This window comes from Argopecten irradians, unplaced genomic scaffold, assembly GCF_041381155.1.
Source record: "Argopecten irradians isolate NY unplaced genomic scaffold, Ai_NY scaffold_0271, whole genome shotgun sequence".
In the NCBI taxonomy this organism is placed as follows: domain Eukaryota; kingdom Metazoa; phylum Mollusca; class Bivalvia; order Pectinida; family Pectinidae; genus Argopecten; species Argopecten irradians.
In genome coordinates, this window is record NW_027187738.1 from 12,405 (window position 1) to 28,102 (window position 15,698).

The following is a 15,698-nucleotide window of genomic DNA, read 5'->3' on the forward strand; positions in this document are numbered from 1 at the left end:
AGATATGAAAAGACGCACCCTATACATCAACTGACGTTTATTGTACGTTTTCCGATAGAATTATGTAGCGGTGTGTTTAAAGCTTATGTTGTCAATTTACAATCCGGTAAGCAGGTATGTGTTTCTTGTGTCCAAACTTGAAATTTCGTTTAACTGGAATAACTGCATTGTTGTTTATTAGGATAATAAAACAAACATATTTTACACACTTGCATCAACTATTCAAATGAAGGGAGATAAGTCGAGCTCATGTACCATTGTAATCCTGTCTGACACGCACATTCCTAATTGACACAAAACAAGATTCATTTCCAAAATATAGGTATTGATTGACTGTTGTTTTTATGTATAAGGGACTGAATAACGTATTCATATACAATAGTAACAAAACACCTTACAATATGTGATGAACAGATTTCATTACGCCGTAATCGTTGTATATAAGTCAAATTATGTATTTTGTACGTTCACATTTATGTTCACACTGAATAAATACTTACATTTTCCTTAATTCATCAACTTTTATTTGTTATAAAAACTGTATAGACATTTTAATCGATAAATGGTGTTTTATGGAATATTCGGAATGACAATAAACGCTATGTTATCAAGTGTTTAGCTTTATGACATACGTATCATGTCATTATCTTCCGAGAAGACACTTTTCTATCAATTCTCGGCGATAATTTAAAAGCAAAATTACTGTTGGAACAGTCATACTTACCTGTGCTGGGATAACCGTGGTCAACTGGGCGGTGTCCCTAGGGTGAGGTCTGACCATTGCACTACGGTCAGACTGGCCCCTGCGGTCCCTAATGGAGATGCGGGCACGTAATTTGTTAGTGTAGGGATCTGCGTTAGCGCTCATCCCTGACAAAATCAAATTTCAAATATTAGTCTATCTTAGCCTTAATAGAAACCAAGCTAATGTTACCATTGACCACAGTGTTAACGTTTTAGAACGTACTATAAGAACTGTTAAATCAATTCAATAATCGTGTGATCTATAACTAACAAAATTAATGGAAGTCCTTCAGCTCAAACTCCCACCAGAGCAGCCATTTTGAAATATGGTGCATTATACACTGACATATACTGAAATTCTAATATTTTCAGCATTTTATATCAAAATTGATATTTTGAAGGTAAATTTCACACTGGATTTCTAAATTCATATCACTGATATTTTGGAACTAAATACCGTGTCAGGAAATATTTTCAGTAAAAAACTACTTTGAAATTCATTGTAAAACCGGCCAACCAATTGCCCGGACGAAATTCTATCCGGTGCTCAATCTTCTATACACGGGCTATTTCGAAAGTATTTTTTTTATTATTTACTTGCTTGTTCCGTATTACGCTTTGTTTATAAAACGGGCTTTTGCCCAAACAACCAAAAACGTGGATTTATCTATACATTTTACAATAAACATCAAATCTGTCCAAACTGGAACACATATCGGATGAAAGAAGAATATTTAGAATATTATCCACGAAAATAGTCATTTTCAATATATTATATCATGTTTAATATTCACACAAGGAATACTTCTTTTTAACAATACACGTAGTTTTAATTATATTCATGACATGGAGATCACCTAATGATAGAACAAAAAATTCAACTTAACCTGGACCGTGACAAACGCTAACATTGTCGTCTGTGGAAAAGCATTCGGTTTTTCGTGCTGTTCAGTATCTAACATTCGTATTTGATTTTGTCAGGGATGAGCGCGAACGCAGATCCCCACACCAATAAATTACGTGCCCGATCTCTGTCGCAGGGGCCAATCTGTCCGCTGTGCAATGGACAGACCTCACCCTGGGGAAACCGCCATTTTGACCACGGTTATCCCTACACCAGGTAAGTATGACATTGAAAGCAATCCATTTAGTTTTAAACATATTTTAGACGAATATTTGAAATGACTAACTGAAAACACTATACAAATCTATCTTATTTGGTGTAACTTAATATCAGAGTATTATGTTTAGATGTCTAACGAGTGAAGAATAAGCCTTTTCGTATATTGATTTCTTTAAGTGGTATTCATTCGAAAATTCAAAAGCGATAAAAACTAAATCTGAATGTATTAATATTGGAATAGATATGAAAAGACGCACCCTATACATCAACTGACGTTTATTGTACGTTTTCCGATAGAATTATGTAGCGGTATGTTTAAAGCTTATGTTGTCAATTTACAATCCGGTAAGCAGGTATGTGTTTCTTGTGTCCAAACTTGAAATTTCGCTTAACTGAAATAACTGCATTGTTGTTTATTAGGATAATAAAACAAACATATTTTACACACTTGCATCAACTATTCATATGAAGGGAGATAAATCGAGCTCATTTACCATTGTAATCCTGTCCGACACGCACATTCCTAATTGACACAAAACAAGATTCAATTCCAAAATATAGGTGTTGATTGACTGTTGTTTTTATGTATAAAACACCTGATTGACGTGTTGTTTTTATGTATAAAACACCTTACAATATGTGATGAACCGATTTCATTACGCCGAAATCGTTGTATATACGTTAAATTATGTATTTTGTACGTTCACATTTATGTTCACACTGAATAAATACTTACATTTTCCTTAATTCATCAACTTTTATTTGTTATAAAAACTGTATAGACATTTTAATCGATAAATGGTGTTTTATGGAATATTCAGAATGACAACGCTATGTTATCAAGTGTTTAGCTTTATGACATACGTATCATGTCATTATCTTCCGAGAAGACACTTTTCTATCAATTCTCGGCGATAATTTAAAAGCAAAATTACTGTTGGAACAGTCATACTTACCTGTGCTGGGATAACCGTGGTCAACTGGGCGGTGTCCCTTGGGTGAGGTCTGACCATTGCACTACGGTCAGACTGGCCCCTGCGGTCCCTAATGGAGATGCGGGCACATAATTTGTTAGTGTAGGGATCTACGTTAGCGCTCATCCCTGACAAAATCAAATTTCAAATATTAGTCTATCTTAGCCTTAATAGAAACCAAGCTAATGTTTCCATTGACCACAGTGTTAACGTTTTAGAACGTACTATAAGAACTGTTAAATCAATTCAATAATCGTGTGATCTATAACTAACAAAATTAATGGAAGTCCTTCAGCTCAAACTCCCACCAGAGCAGCCATTTTGAAATATGGTGCATTATACACTGACATATACTGAAATTCTAATATTTCAGCATTTCATATCAAAATTGATATTTTGAAGGTAAATTTCACACTGGATTTCTAAATTCATATCACTGATATTTTGGAACTAAATACCGTGTCAGGAAATATTTTCAGTAAAAAACTACTTTGAAATTCATTATAAACCGGCCAACCAATGGCCCGGACGAAATTCTATCCGGGGCTCAATCTTCTACACACGGGCTATTTCGAAAGTATTTTTTTATTATTTACTTGCTTGTTCCGTATTACGCTTTGTTTATAAAACGGGCTTTTGCCCAAACAACCAAAAACGTGGATTTATCTATACATTTTACAATAAACATCAAATCTGTCCAAACTGGAACACATATCGGATGAAAGAAGAATATTTAGAATATTATCCACGAAAATAGTCATTTTCAATATATTATATCATGTTTAATATTCACACAAGGAATACTTCTTTTTAACAATACACGTAGTTTTAATTATATTCATGACATGGAGAAAACCTAATGATAGAATAAAAACTCAACTTAACCTGGACCGTGACAAACGCTAACATTGTCGTCTATGGAAAAGCATTTGGTTTTTCGTGCTGTTCAGTATCTAACATTCGTATTTGATTTTGTCAGGGATGAGCGCGAACGCAGATCCCCACACCAATAAATTACGTGCCCGATCTCTGTCGCAGGGGCCAATCTGTCCGCTGTGCAATGGACAGACCTCACCCTGGGGAAACCGCCATTTTGACCACGGTTATCCCTACACCAGGTAAGTATGACATTGAAAGCAATCCATTTAGTTTTAAACAGTTTTTAGACGAATATTTGAAATGACTAACTAAAAACACTATACAAAATATATCTTATTTGGTGTAACTTAATATCAGAGTATTATGTTTAGATGTCTAACGAGTGAAGAATAAGCCTTTTCGTATATTGATTTCTTTAAGTGGTATTCATTCGAAAATTCAAAAGCGATAAAAACGTAATCTGAATGTATTAATATTGGAATAGATATGAAAAGACGCACCCTATACATCAACTGACGTTTATTGTACGTTTTCCGATAGAATTATGTAGCGGTGTGTTTAAAGCTTATGTTGTCAATTTACAATCCGGTAAGCAGGTATGTGTTTCTTGTGTCCAAACTTGAAATTTCGTTTAACTGGAATAACTGCATTGTTGTTTATTAGGATAATAAAACAAACATATTTTACACACTTGCATCAACTATTCAAATGAAGGGAGATAAGTCGAGCTCATGTACCATTGTAATCCTGTCTGACACGCACATTCCTAATTGACACAAAACAAGATTCATTTCCAAAATATAGGTGTTGATTGACTGTTGTTTTTATGTATAAGGGACTGAATAACGTATACATATACAATAGTAACAAAACACCTTACAATATGTGATGAACAGATTTCATTACGCCGTAATCGTTGTATATACGTCAAATTATGTATTTTGTACGTTCACATTTATGTTCACACTGAATAAATACTTACATTTTCCTTAATTCATCAACTTTTATTTGTTATAAAAACTGTATAGACATTTTAATCGATAACTGGTGTTTTATGGAATATTCGGAATGACAATAAACGCTATGTTATCAAGTGTTTAGCTTTATGACATACGTATCATGTCATTATCTTCCGAGAAGACACTTTTCTATCAATTCTCGGCGATAATTTAAAAGCAAAATTACTGTTGGAACAGTCATACTTACCTGTGCTGGGATAACCGTGGTCAACAGGGCGGTGTCCCTAGGGTGAGGTCTGACCATTGCAGTACGGTCAGACTGGCCCCTGCGGTCCCTAATGGAGATGCGGGCACGTAATTTGTTAGTGTAGGGATCTGCGTTAGCGCTCATCCCTGACAAAATCAAATTTCAAATATTAGTCTACTCTTAGCCTTAATAGAAACCAAGCTAATGTTTCCATTGACCACAGTGTTAACGTTTTAGAACGTACTATAAGAACTGTTAAATCAATTCAATAATCGTGTGATCTATAACTAACAAAATTAATGGAAGTCCTTCAGCTCAAACTCCCACCAGAGCAGCCATTTTGAAATATGGTGCATTATACACTGACATATACTGAAATTCTAATATTTTCAGCATTTTATATCAAAATTGATATTTTGAAGGTAAATTTCACACTGGATTTCTAAATTCATATCACTGATATTTTGGAACTAAATACCGTGTCAGGAAATATTTTCAGTAAAAAAACTACTTTGAAATTCATAATAAACCGGCCAACCAATGGCCCGGACGAAATTCTATCCGGGGATCAATCTTCTACACACGGGCTATTTCGAAAGTATTTTTTTATTATTTACTTGCTTGTTCCGTATTACGCTTTGTTTATAAAACGGGCTTTTGCCCACACAACCAAAAACATGGATTTATCTATACATTTTACAATAAACATCAAATCTGTCCAAACTGGAACACATATCGGATGAAAGAAGAATATTTAGAATATTATCCACGAAAATAGTCATTTTCAATATATTATATCATGTTTAATATTCACACAAGGAATACTTCTTTTTAACAATACACGTAGTTTTAATTATATTCATGACATGGAGATCACCAAATGATAGAAAAAAACTCAACTTAACCTGGACCGTGACAAACGCTAACATTGTCGTCTGTGGAAAAGCATTCGGTTTTTCGTGCTGTTCAGTATCTAACATTCGTATTTGATTTTGTCAGGGATGAGCGCGAACGCAGATCCCCACACCAATAAATTACGTGCCCGATCTCTGTCGCAGGGGCCAATCTGTCCGCTGTGCAATGGACAGACCTCACCCTGGGGAAACCGCCATTTTGACCACGGTTATCCCTACACCAGGTAAGTATGACATTGAAAGCAATCCATTTAGTTTTAAACAGTTTTTAGACGAATATTTGAAATGACTAACTGAAAACACTATACAAATCTATCTTATTTGGTGTAACTTAATATCAGAGTATTATGTTTAGATGTCTAACGAGTGAAGAATAAGCCTTTTCGTATATTGATTTCTTTAAGTGGTATTCATTCGAAAATTCAAAAGCGATAAAAACGTAATCTGAATGTATTAATATTGGAATAGATATGAAAAGACGCACCCTATACATCAACTGACGTTTATTGTACGTTTTCCGATAGAATTATGTAGCGGTGTGTTTAAAGCTTATGTTGTCAATTTACAATCCGGTAAGCAGGTATGTGTTTCTTGTGTCCAAACTTGAAATTTCGTTTAACTGGAATAACTGCATTGTTGTTTATTAGGATAATAAAACAAACATATTTTACACACTTGCATCAACTATTCAAATGAAGGGAGATAAGTCGAGCTCATGTACCATTGTAATCCTGTCTGACACGCACATTCCTAATTGACACAAAACAAGATTCATTTCCAAAATATAGGTGTTGATTGACTGTTGTTTTTATGTATAAGGGACTGAATAACGTATACATATACAATAGTAACAAAACACCTTACAATATGTGATGAACAGATTTCATTACGCCGTAATCGTTGTATATACGTCAAATTATGTATTTTGTACGTTCACATTTATGTTCACACTGAATAAATACTTACATTTTCCTTAATTCATCAACTTTTATTTGTTATAAAAACTGTATAGACATTTTAATCGATAACTGGTGTTTTATGGAATATTCGGAATGACAATAAACGCTATGTTATCAAGTGTTTAGCTTTATGACATACGTATCATGTCATTATCTTCCGAGAAGACACTTTTCTATCAATTCTCGGCGATAATTTAAAAGCAAAATTACTGTTGGAACAGTCATACTTACCTGTGCTGGGATAACCGTGGTCAACTGGGCGGTGTCCCTAGGGTGAGGTCTGACCATTGCACTACGGTCAGACTGGCCCCTGCGGTCCCTAATGGAGATGCGGGCACGTAATTTGTTAGTGTAGGGATCTGCGTTAGCGCTCATCCCTGACAAAATCAAATTTCAAATATTAGTCTATCTTAGCCTTAATAGAAACCAAGCTAATGTTTCCATTGACCACAGTGTTAACGTTTTAGAACGTACTATAAGAACTGTTAAATCAATTCAATAATCGTGTGATATATAACTAACAAAATTAATGGAAGTCCTTCAGCTCAAACTCCCACCAGAGCAGCCATTTTGAAATATGGTGCATTATACACTGACATATACTGAAATTATAATATTTCAGCATATCATATCAAAATTGATATTTTGAAGGTAAATTTCACACTGGATTTCTAAATTCATATCACTGATATTTTGGAACTAAATACCGTGTCAGGAAATATTTTCAGTAAAAAACTACTTTGAAATTCATATATAAACCGGCCAACCAATGGCCCGGACGAAATTCTATCCGGGGCTCAATCTTCTACACACGGGCTATTTCGAAAGTATTTTTTTATTATTTACTTGCTTGTTCCGTATTACGCTTTGTTTATAAAACGGGCTTTTGCCCAAACAACCAAAAACGTGGATTTATCTATACATTTTACAATAAACATAAAAATCTGTCCAAACTGGAACACATATCGGATGAAAGAAGAATATTTAGAATATTATCCACGAAAATAGTCATTTTCAATATATTATATCATGTTTAATATTCACACAAGGAATACTTCTTTTTAACAATACACGTAGTTTTAATTATATTCATGACATGGAGAACACCTAATGATAGAAAAAAACTCAACTTAACCTGGACCGTGACAAACGCTAACATTGTCGTCTGTGGAAAAGCATTCGGTTTTTCGTGCTGTTCAGTATCTAACATTCGTATTTGATTTTGTCAGGGATGAGCGCGAACGCAGATCCCCACACCAATAAATTACGTGCCCGATCTCTGTCGCAGGGGCCAATCTGTCCGCTGTGCAATGGACAGACCTCACCCTGGGGAAACCGCCATTTTGACCACGGTTATCCCTACACCAGGTAAGTATGACATTGAAAGCAATCCATTTAGTTTTTAAACAGTTTTTTAGACGAATATTTGAAATGACTAACTAAAAACACTATACAAATATATCTTATTTGGTGTAACTTAATATCAGAGTATTATGTTTAGATGTCTAACGAGTGAAGAATAAGCCTTTTCGTATATTGATTTCTTTAAGTGGTATTCATTCGAAAATTCAAAAGCGATAAAAACTAAATCTGAATGTATTAATATTGGAATAGATATGAAAAGACGCACCCTATACATCAACTGACGTTTATTGTACGTTTTCCGATAGAATTATGTAGCGGTGTTTTTAAAGCTTATGTTGTCAATTTACAATCCGGTAAGCAGGTATGTGTTTCTTGTGTCCAAACTTGAAATTTCGTTTAACTGGAATAACTGCATTGTTGTTTATTAGGATAATAAAACAAACATATTTTACACACTTGCATCAACTATTCAAATGAAGGGAGATAAGTCGAGCTCATGTACCATTGTAATCCTGTCTGACACGCACATTCCTAATTGACACAAAACAAGATTCATTTCCAAAATATAGGTGTTGATTGACTGTTGTTTTTTTTATGTATAAGGGAACTGAATAACGTATACATATACAATAGTACAATACCTAACAAAACACCTTACAATATGTGATGAACAGATTTCATTACGCCGTAATCGTTGTATATACGTCAAATTATGTATTTTGTACGTTCACATTTATGTTCACACTGAATAAATACTTACATTTTCCTTAATTCATCAACTTTTATTTGTTATAAAAACTGTATAGACATTTTAATCGATAATGGTGTTTTATGGAATATTCGGAATGACAATAAACGCTATGTTATCAAGTGTTTAGCTTTACTGACATACGTATCATGTCATTATCTTCCGAGAAGACACTTTTCTATCAATTCTCGGCGATAATTTAAAAGCAAAATTACTGTTGGAACAGTCATACTTACCTGTGCTGGGATAACCGTGGTCCAACTGGGCGGTGTCCCTTAGGGTGAGGTCTGACCATTGCACTACGGTCAGACTGGCCCCTGCGGTCCCTAATGGAGATGCGGGCACCGTAATTTGTTAGTGTAGGGATCTGCGTTAGCGCTCATCCCTGACAAAATCAAATTTCAAATATTAGTCTATCTTAGCCTTAATAGAAACCAAGCTAATGTTTCCATTGACCACAGTGTTAACGTTTTAGAACGTACTATAAGAACTGTTAAATCAATTCAATAATCGTGTGATCTATAACTAACAAAATTAATGGAAGTCCTTCAGCTCAAACTCCCACCAGAGCAGCCATTTTGAAATATGGTGCATTATACACTGACATATACTGAAATTCTAATATTTCAGCATTTCATATCAAAATTGATATTTTGAAGGTAAATTTCACACTGGATTTCTAAATTCATATCACTGATATTTTGGAACTAAATACCGTGTCAGGAAATATTTTCAGTAAAAAAACTACTTTGAAATTCATTATAAAACCGGCCAACCAATGGCCCGGACGAAATTCTATCCGGGGCTCAATCTTCTACACACGGGCTATTTCGAAAGTATTTTTTTATTATTTACTTGCTTGTTCCGTATTACGCTTTGTTTATAAAACGGGCTTTTGCCCAAACAACCAAAAACGTGGATTTATCTATACATTTTACAATAAACATCAAATCTGTCCAAACTGGAACACATATCGTATGAAAGAAGAATATTTAGAATATTATCCACGAAAATAGTCATTTTCAATATATTATATCGGTTTAATATTCAACACAAGGAATACTTCTTTTTAACAATACACGTAAGTTTTAATTATATTCCATGACATGGAGATCAACCAAATGGATAGAAAAAAACTCAACTTAAACCGTGACAAATGAATTTAGTTCAATTATGAGGCGCGAACGCAGATCCCCACACCAATACAATACGTGCCCGATCTCTGTCGCAGGGGCCCAATCTGTCCGCTGTGCAATGGACAGACCACACTCCTCACCAGGGAGATATCCAGGTCTTTCCATTTTGGTAACCTCCACCGGTAACTCCCCCCAACACCAGGGGGAGGTTATGTAATGGAACATTGTAAGCAATATTCCAATATATAGGTATTATAAAATCAAGAACATTTTTTTATCGAACGGAAGATTGAAAAAATTGACTTGTAACTGAATATCTCCGTTTTATCTCCAACTTATCTTAAATGGTATGATGTCTACGTATTCTTAATATCTGAGTAATATGATAATACGGAAGATGTCTAACTAGATAGAAGATAGACTGCCTTTTATCAGAAAAATTGATTTCTTTAAAAGAAAGTTGGTATTGCATGTCGAACATTCTCAAAGGCCCCGAATAAAAAAAACTAAATCATGATATGTTATTGACAAATTGGATTAGATATGAATTGACTGCTCCTCCTAGTAACATCAACTGGCTGTTTATTATACTGTTTTTCCGACTCTGTTGAATAATTGTAGGCGGTGTAGGCTCGGGTGTTATACAGCTTAAGTTGGGTACTTAATTACAATCACGTGTAAGCAGGTATAAGTGTTTCTTGAGTCCAAAACCTTGAAATTTTATCGCTTAAATTAAGGGAAACTGAAAATAAACGCATGGTTTGTTTATATCTAGGATAATTAAAAAACAAGCCACAATATATTAAATACACACTTGCATCAACAAACTATCTCAAAATGATGGGAGATCAAGTACTGAAGCGTCTAGTACCATTGTAATTATCCTGTCTGAACACGCACATTCACTATTGTGAGCCCACAAAACAAGATTCAGTTTCCTCATAAATATAGGTGTTTATTGACCTGTTGTTTTTATGTTAATAAGGGACCCTGAATAATCTTCGTATAACAAATGCATAGAACGAAACAAAACAAGCCTTACAAATATGTGAAGAAACAGATGTCAATTGACTCGCCGTAAATCGATGTATATATTCATACGTCTAAATTATATCGTTTTTTTTACCTGTAACGTATCACAATTTATCGTTCACCAAGACAACTGTAATGAATTAACACCTCTACATTTATCCTTAAATCATCAACTTTTACTTTGTTTATAAAAAACTTGTATAGACGACTCTTTAAATCGACTAAAACTTCCGGTTTATAAATATTAATAAAATGGTAGATATTCCCCATAAATGACCAATAAAAACGCTATGGATATCACAGTGTTTGGGCTTTATTTATCAGCTATCTAAAAAATATATGTTCAAAATAAATATGTAGATATGATAAATGTGAAATAAATGATTTATGACATATAACGTATCCATGTAGTCATGATCTTCCTTCCGAGAAGTACAACACTTTATCCTATTCTAATATCTCTCTGCGATACTAATTTTAAATAGCTAAAAAGCTGGTTTTGACTGATGGGGACAGGTCAGGAAATTGGAACCCTGTTGATGGGGGGGAAGATAGGGCGCCGCGTGCGTATCAGACTGGAGTCAAGTGGCCGGGTTTGTGCACGCGCTGAGGTGGTTGAGGGAGTGATGTGACTGGCTGGTCTTGGATGTAGGCGGAGGGGGAGGCTATCTTGTGGCGGGATCCTCTGAGGCCCCTTTGGTGGGTGAGTCGGTCGCCAAGGAATTGGTGCTGGAGTATGGCGGGGGGGGGAGTCTAACAGATCTTGTTCCAGATGGGGGGGTTGTCTATTAAAAGTGTAGGGATCTGCTATAAATGATGTATTTTTCAATTAGTAGCAATGTGAGTTGGCTGACCGGTTTTTTACTGCTCTGCCCAGCTTGAGCCCTATTCCCCTCCGAAACGGGTTGATATTAATTTGGGCTTTATATCTCCAGGACTGATGTTTTTTTTGGCGCTTATCTCTCGCATCTAAAATCTATTTTTTCCAATTTTTAGTCCTAAACTTAGCGTAAGCCTTATTAGAAACCAAGCTAATATTGTTTCCCCCATCAATTGCTCACAGTAGAGTGGTCTTAAAAACGTTTTAAAGAAACGTCACCTTAATAATGAACTGTTAAATCAATTTCAATTATCGTGTGAATCTCCATATTAAACCTAAACATTAATAATTAATGCGAACAAGTCGCTCAAGATCACATAGTCACTTCAGCCCTCCCAAACTCCAATCCCCACAAGGCGCAAAGCCAATCAAGGCCACCTTTTTGGAATATGGTGGATAAATTTTACAAGACCTGAAAAAACATATACTTGTGACTTTTCTAATTATTTACATACACAGGCTTTTATTTCCATTCAAAATTGATAAATTATTTTGGACAGGTAAATTTTTTTTTTTTTCACAGAACTGGATTTCTCTATATAAATTCACATATCACTGATATTTTGGAACTAAATTCCGTGTCAGGAAAATATTTTCAGTAAAAAACTACTTTGAGAAAATCTCATTATAAAACCCGGCCAAAACCAATGGGCCCGGACGAAATATTCTAATCCGGGGGCTCAATCTTCTTCTACACACGGGCTATTTTTCGAAAGTATTTTTTTTTTAATTATTTACTTGCTGTGTTCGGCGTATTAACGCTTTGTTTATAAAACGGCTTTTGCCCAAACAACCAAAAAAAATTTATGGATTTATCTATACATTTTACAATAAACATCAAATCTGTCCAAACTGGAACACATATCGGATGAAAGAAGAATATTTAGAATATTATCCACGAAAATAGTCATTTTCAATATATTATATCATGTTTAATATTCACACAAGGAATACTTCTTTTTTAACAATACACGTAGTTTTAATTATATTCATGACATGGATATCACCTAATGATATAAAAAAAAACTCAACTTTAACCTGGACCGTGACAAACGCTAACATTGTCGTCTGTGGAAAAGCATTCGGTTTTTCGTGCTGTTCAGTATCTAACATTCGTATTTGATTTTGTCAGGGATGAGCGCGAACGCAGATCCCCACACCAATAAATTACGTGCCCGATCTCTGTCGCAGGGGCCAATCTGTCCGCTGTGCAATGGACAGACCTCACCTGGGGAAACCGCCATTTTGACCACGGTTATCCCTACACCAGGTAAGTATGACATTGAAAGCAATCCATTAGTTTTAAACAGTTTTTTAGACGAATATTTGAAATGACTAACTGAAAAACACTATACAAATATATCTTATTTGGTGTAACTTAATATCAGAGTATTATGTTTAGATGTCTAACGAGTGAAGAATAAGCCTTTTCGTATATTGATTTCTTTAAGTGGTATTCATTCGAAAATTCAAAAGCGATAAAAACTAAATCTGAATGTATTAATAATATTGGAATAGATATGAAAAGACGCACCCTATACATCAACTGACGTTTATTGTACGTTTTCCGATAGAATTATGTAGCGGTGTGTTTAAAGCTTATGTTGTCAATTTACAATCCGGTAAGCAGGTATGTGTTTCTTGTGTCCAAACTTGAAATTTCGTTTAACTGGAATAACTGCATTGTTGTTTATTAGGATAATAAAACAAACATATTTTACACACTTGCATCAACTATTCAAATGAAGGGAGATAAGTCGAGCTCATGTACCATTGTAATCCTGTCTGTACTGACACGCACATTCCTAATTGACACAAAACAAGATTCATTTCCAAAATATAGGTGTTGATTGACTGTTGTTTTTATGTATAAGGGAGTGAATAACGTATACATATACAATAGTAACAAAACACCTTACAATATGTGATGAACAGATTTCATTACGCCGTAATCGTTGTATATACGTCAAATTATGTATTTTGTACGTTCACATTTATGTTCACACTGAATAAATACTTACATTTTCCTTAATTCATCAACTTTTATTTGTTATAAAAACTGTATAGACATTTTAATCGATAACTGGTGTTTTATGGAATATTCGGAATGACAATAAACGCTATGTTATCAAGTGTTTAGCTTTATGACATACGTATCATGTCATTATCTTCCGAGAAGACACTTTTCTATCAATTCTCGGCGATAATTTAAAAGCAAAATTACTGTTGGAACAGTCATACTTACCTGTGCTGGGATAACCGTGGTCAACTGGCGGTGTCCCTTGGGTGAGGTCTGACCATTGCACTACGGTCAGACTGGCGCCCTGCGGTCCCTAATGTAAAAAAAAGAAAAAGGATGCGGGCACGTAATTTGTTAGTGTAGGGATCTGCGTTAGCGCTCATCCCTGACAAAATCAAATTTCAAATATTAGTCTATCTTAGCCTTAATAGAAACCAAGCTAATGTTTCCATTGACCACAGTGTTAACGTTTTAGAACGTACTATAAGAACTGTTAAATCAATTCAATAATCGTGTGATCTATAACTAACAAAATTAATGAAAGTCCTTCAGCTCAAACTCCCACCAGAGCAGCCATTTTGAAATATGGTGCATTATACACTGACATATACTGAAATTCTAATATTTCAGCATTTCATATCAAAATTGATATTTTGAAGGTAAATTTCACACTGGATTTCTAAATTCATATCACTGATATTTTGGAACTAAATACCGTGTCAGGAAATATTTTCAGTAAAAAACTACTTTGAAATTCATTGTAAAACCGGCCAACCAATTGCCCGGACGAAATTCTATCCGGGGCTCAATCTTCTACACACGGGCTATTTCGAAAGTATTTTTTTATTATTTACTTGCTTGTTCCGTATTACGCTTTGTTTATAAAAACGGGCTTTTGCCCAACAACCAAAAACGTGGATTTATCTATACATTTTAACAAAACATCAAATCTGTCCAAACTGGAACACATATCGGATGAAAGAAGAATATTTAGAATATTATCCACGAAAATAGTCATTTTCAATATATTATATCATGTTTAATATTCACAGGGACAAGGAATACTTCTTTTTAACAATACACGTAGTTTTTAATTTATATTCATGACATGGAGATCACCTAATGATAGAAAAAAACTCAACTTAACCTGGACCGTGACAAACGCTAACATTGTCGTCTGTGGAAAAAGCATTCGGTTTTTCGTGCTGTTCAGTATCTAACATTCGTATTTGATTTTGTCAGGGATTGACGCGAACGCAGATGTCCCCACACCAAAAAATTACTGAACTTGCCCGATCTCTGTCGCAGGGCAGTTATCCCTACACCAGGTGTTAGCGTTTGTCACGGTCCATTTAAGTTGAGTTTTTTTTTATCATTACGGTGATTTCCATGTCATGAATATAATTAAAACTACGTGTATTGTTAAAAAGAAGTATTCCTTGTGTGAATATTAAACATGATATAATTATTGAAAATGACTATTTTCGTGGATAATATTCTAAATATTCTTCTTTCATCCGATTTCGTTTCCAGTTTGGACAGATTTGATGTTTATTGTAAAATGTATAGATAAATCCACGTTTTTGGTTGTTTGGGCAAAAAGCCCGTTTTATAAACAAAGCGTAATACGGAACAAGCAAGTAAATAATAAAAAAAATACTTTCGAAATAGCCCGTGTAGAAGATTGAGCCCCGATAGAATTTCGTCCGGGCCATTGG

The 15,698-nt window shown here is 34.6% G+C and overlaps 6 non-coding genes and 5 pseudogenes across 6 annotated transcripts; 6 read left to right on the forward strand and 5 right to left on the reverse strand.

Annotated features, from left to right (window-relative positions):
• The first annotated feature begins 716 nt into the window (after nt 1–716).
• On the forward strand, nt 717–873 carry LOC138312293 (U1 spliceosomal RNA). Its single transcript, XR_011206899.1, has one exon. It is a non-coding gene; the product is annotated as a U1 spliceosomal RNA (small nuclear RNA).
• Nucleotides 874–1,722: 849 nt separating this feature from the next.
• Nucleotides 1,723–1,872, reverse strand: LOC138312281 (U1 spliceosomal RNA; annotated as a pseudogene).
• Nucleotides 1,873–2,815: 943 nt separating this feature from the next.
• On the forward strand, nt 2,816–2,972 carry LOC138312309 (U1 spliceosomal RNA). The gene has a single exon (XR_011206910.1). It is a non-coding gene; the product is annotated as a U1 spliceosomal RNA (small nuclear RNA).
• Nucleotides 2,973–3,817: 845 nt separating this feature from the next.
• Nucleotides 3,818–3,967, reverse strand: LOC138312282 (U1 spliceosomal RNA; annotated as a pseudogene).
• Nucleotides 3,968–4,918: 951 nt separating this feature from the next.
• LOC138312296 (U1 spliceosomal RNA) lies at nt 4,919–5,075 on the forward strand. The gene has a single exon (XR_011206901.1). It is a non-coding gene; the product is annotated as a U1 spliceosomal RNA (small nuclear RNA).
• An 847-nt stretch (nt 5,076–5,922) lies between these two features.
• Nucleotides 5,923–6,072, reverse strand: LOC138312283 (U1 spliceosomal RNA; annotated as a pseudogene).
• A 950-nt stretch (nt 6,073–7,022) lies between these two features.
• LOC138312294 (U1 spliceosomal RNA) lies at nt 7,023–7,179 on the forward strand. The gene has a single exon (XR_011206900.1). It is a non-coding gene; the product is annotated as a U1 spliceosomal RNA (small nuclear RNA).
• Nucleotides 7,180–8,025: 846 nt separating this feature from the next.
• On the reverse strand, nt 8,026–8,175 carry LOC138312284 (U1 spliceosomal RNA; annotated as a pseudogene).
• A 965-nt stretch (nt 8,176–9,140) lies between these two features.
• Nucleotides 9,141–9,300, forward strand: LOC138312315 (U1 spliceosomal RNA). The gene has a single exon (XR_011206914.1). It is a non-coding gene; the product is annotated as a U1 spliceosomal RNA (small nuclear RNA).
• A 3,789-nt stretch (nt 9,301–13,089) lies between these two features.
• LOC138312297 (U1 spliceosomal RNA) lies at nt 13,090–13,238 on the reverse strand (annotated as a pseudogene).
• A 959-nt stretch (nt 13,239–14,197) lies between these two features.
• LOC138312314 (U1 spliceosomal RNA) lies at nt 14,198–14,368 on the forward strand. Its single transcript, XR_011206913.1, has one exon. It is a non-coding gene; the product is annotated as a U1 spliceosomal RNA (small nuclear RNA).
• Nucleotides 14,369–15,698: the final 1,330 nt, after the last annotated feature.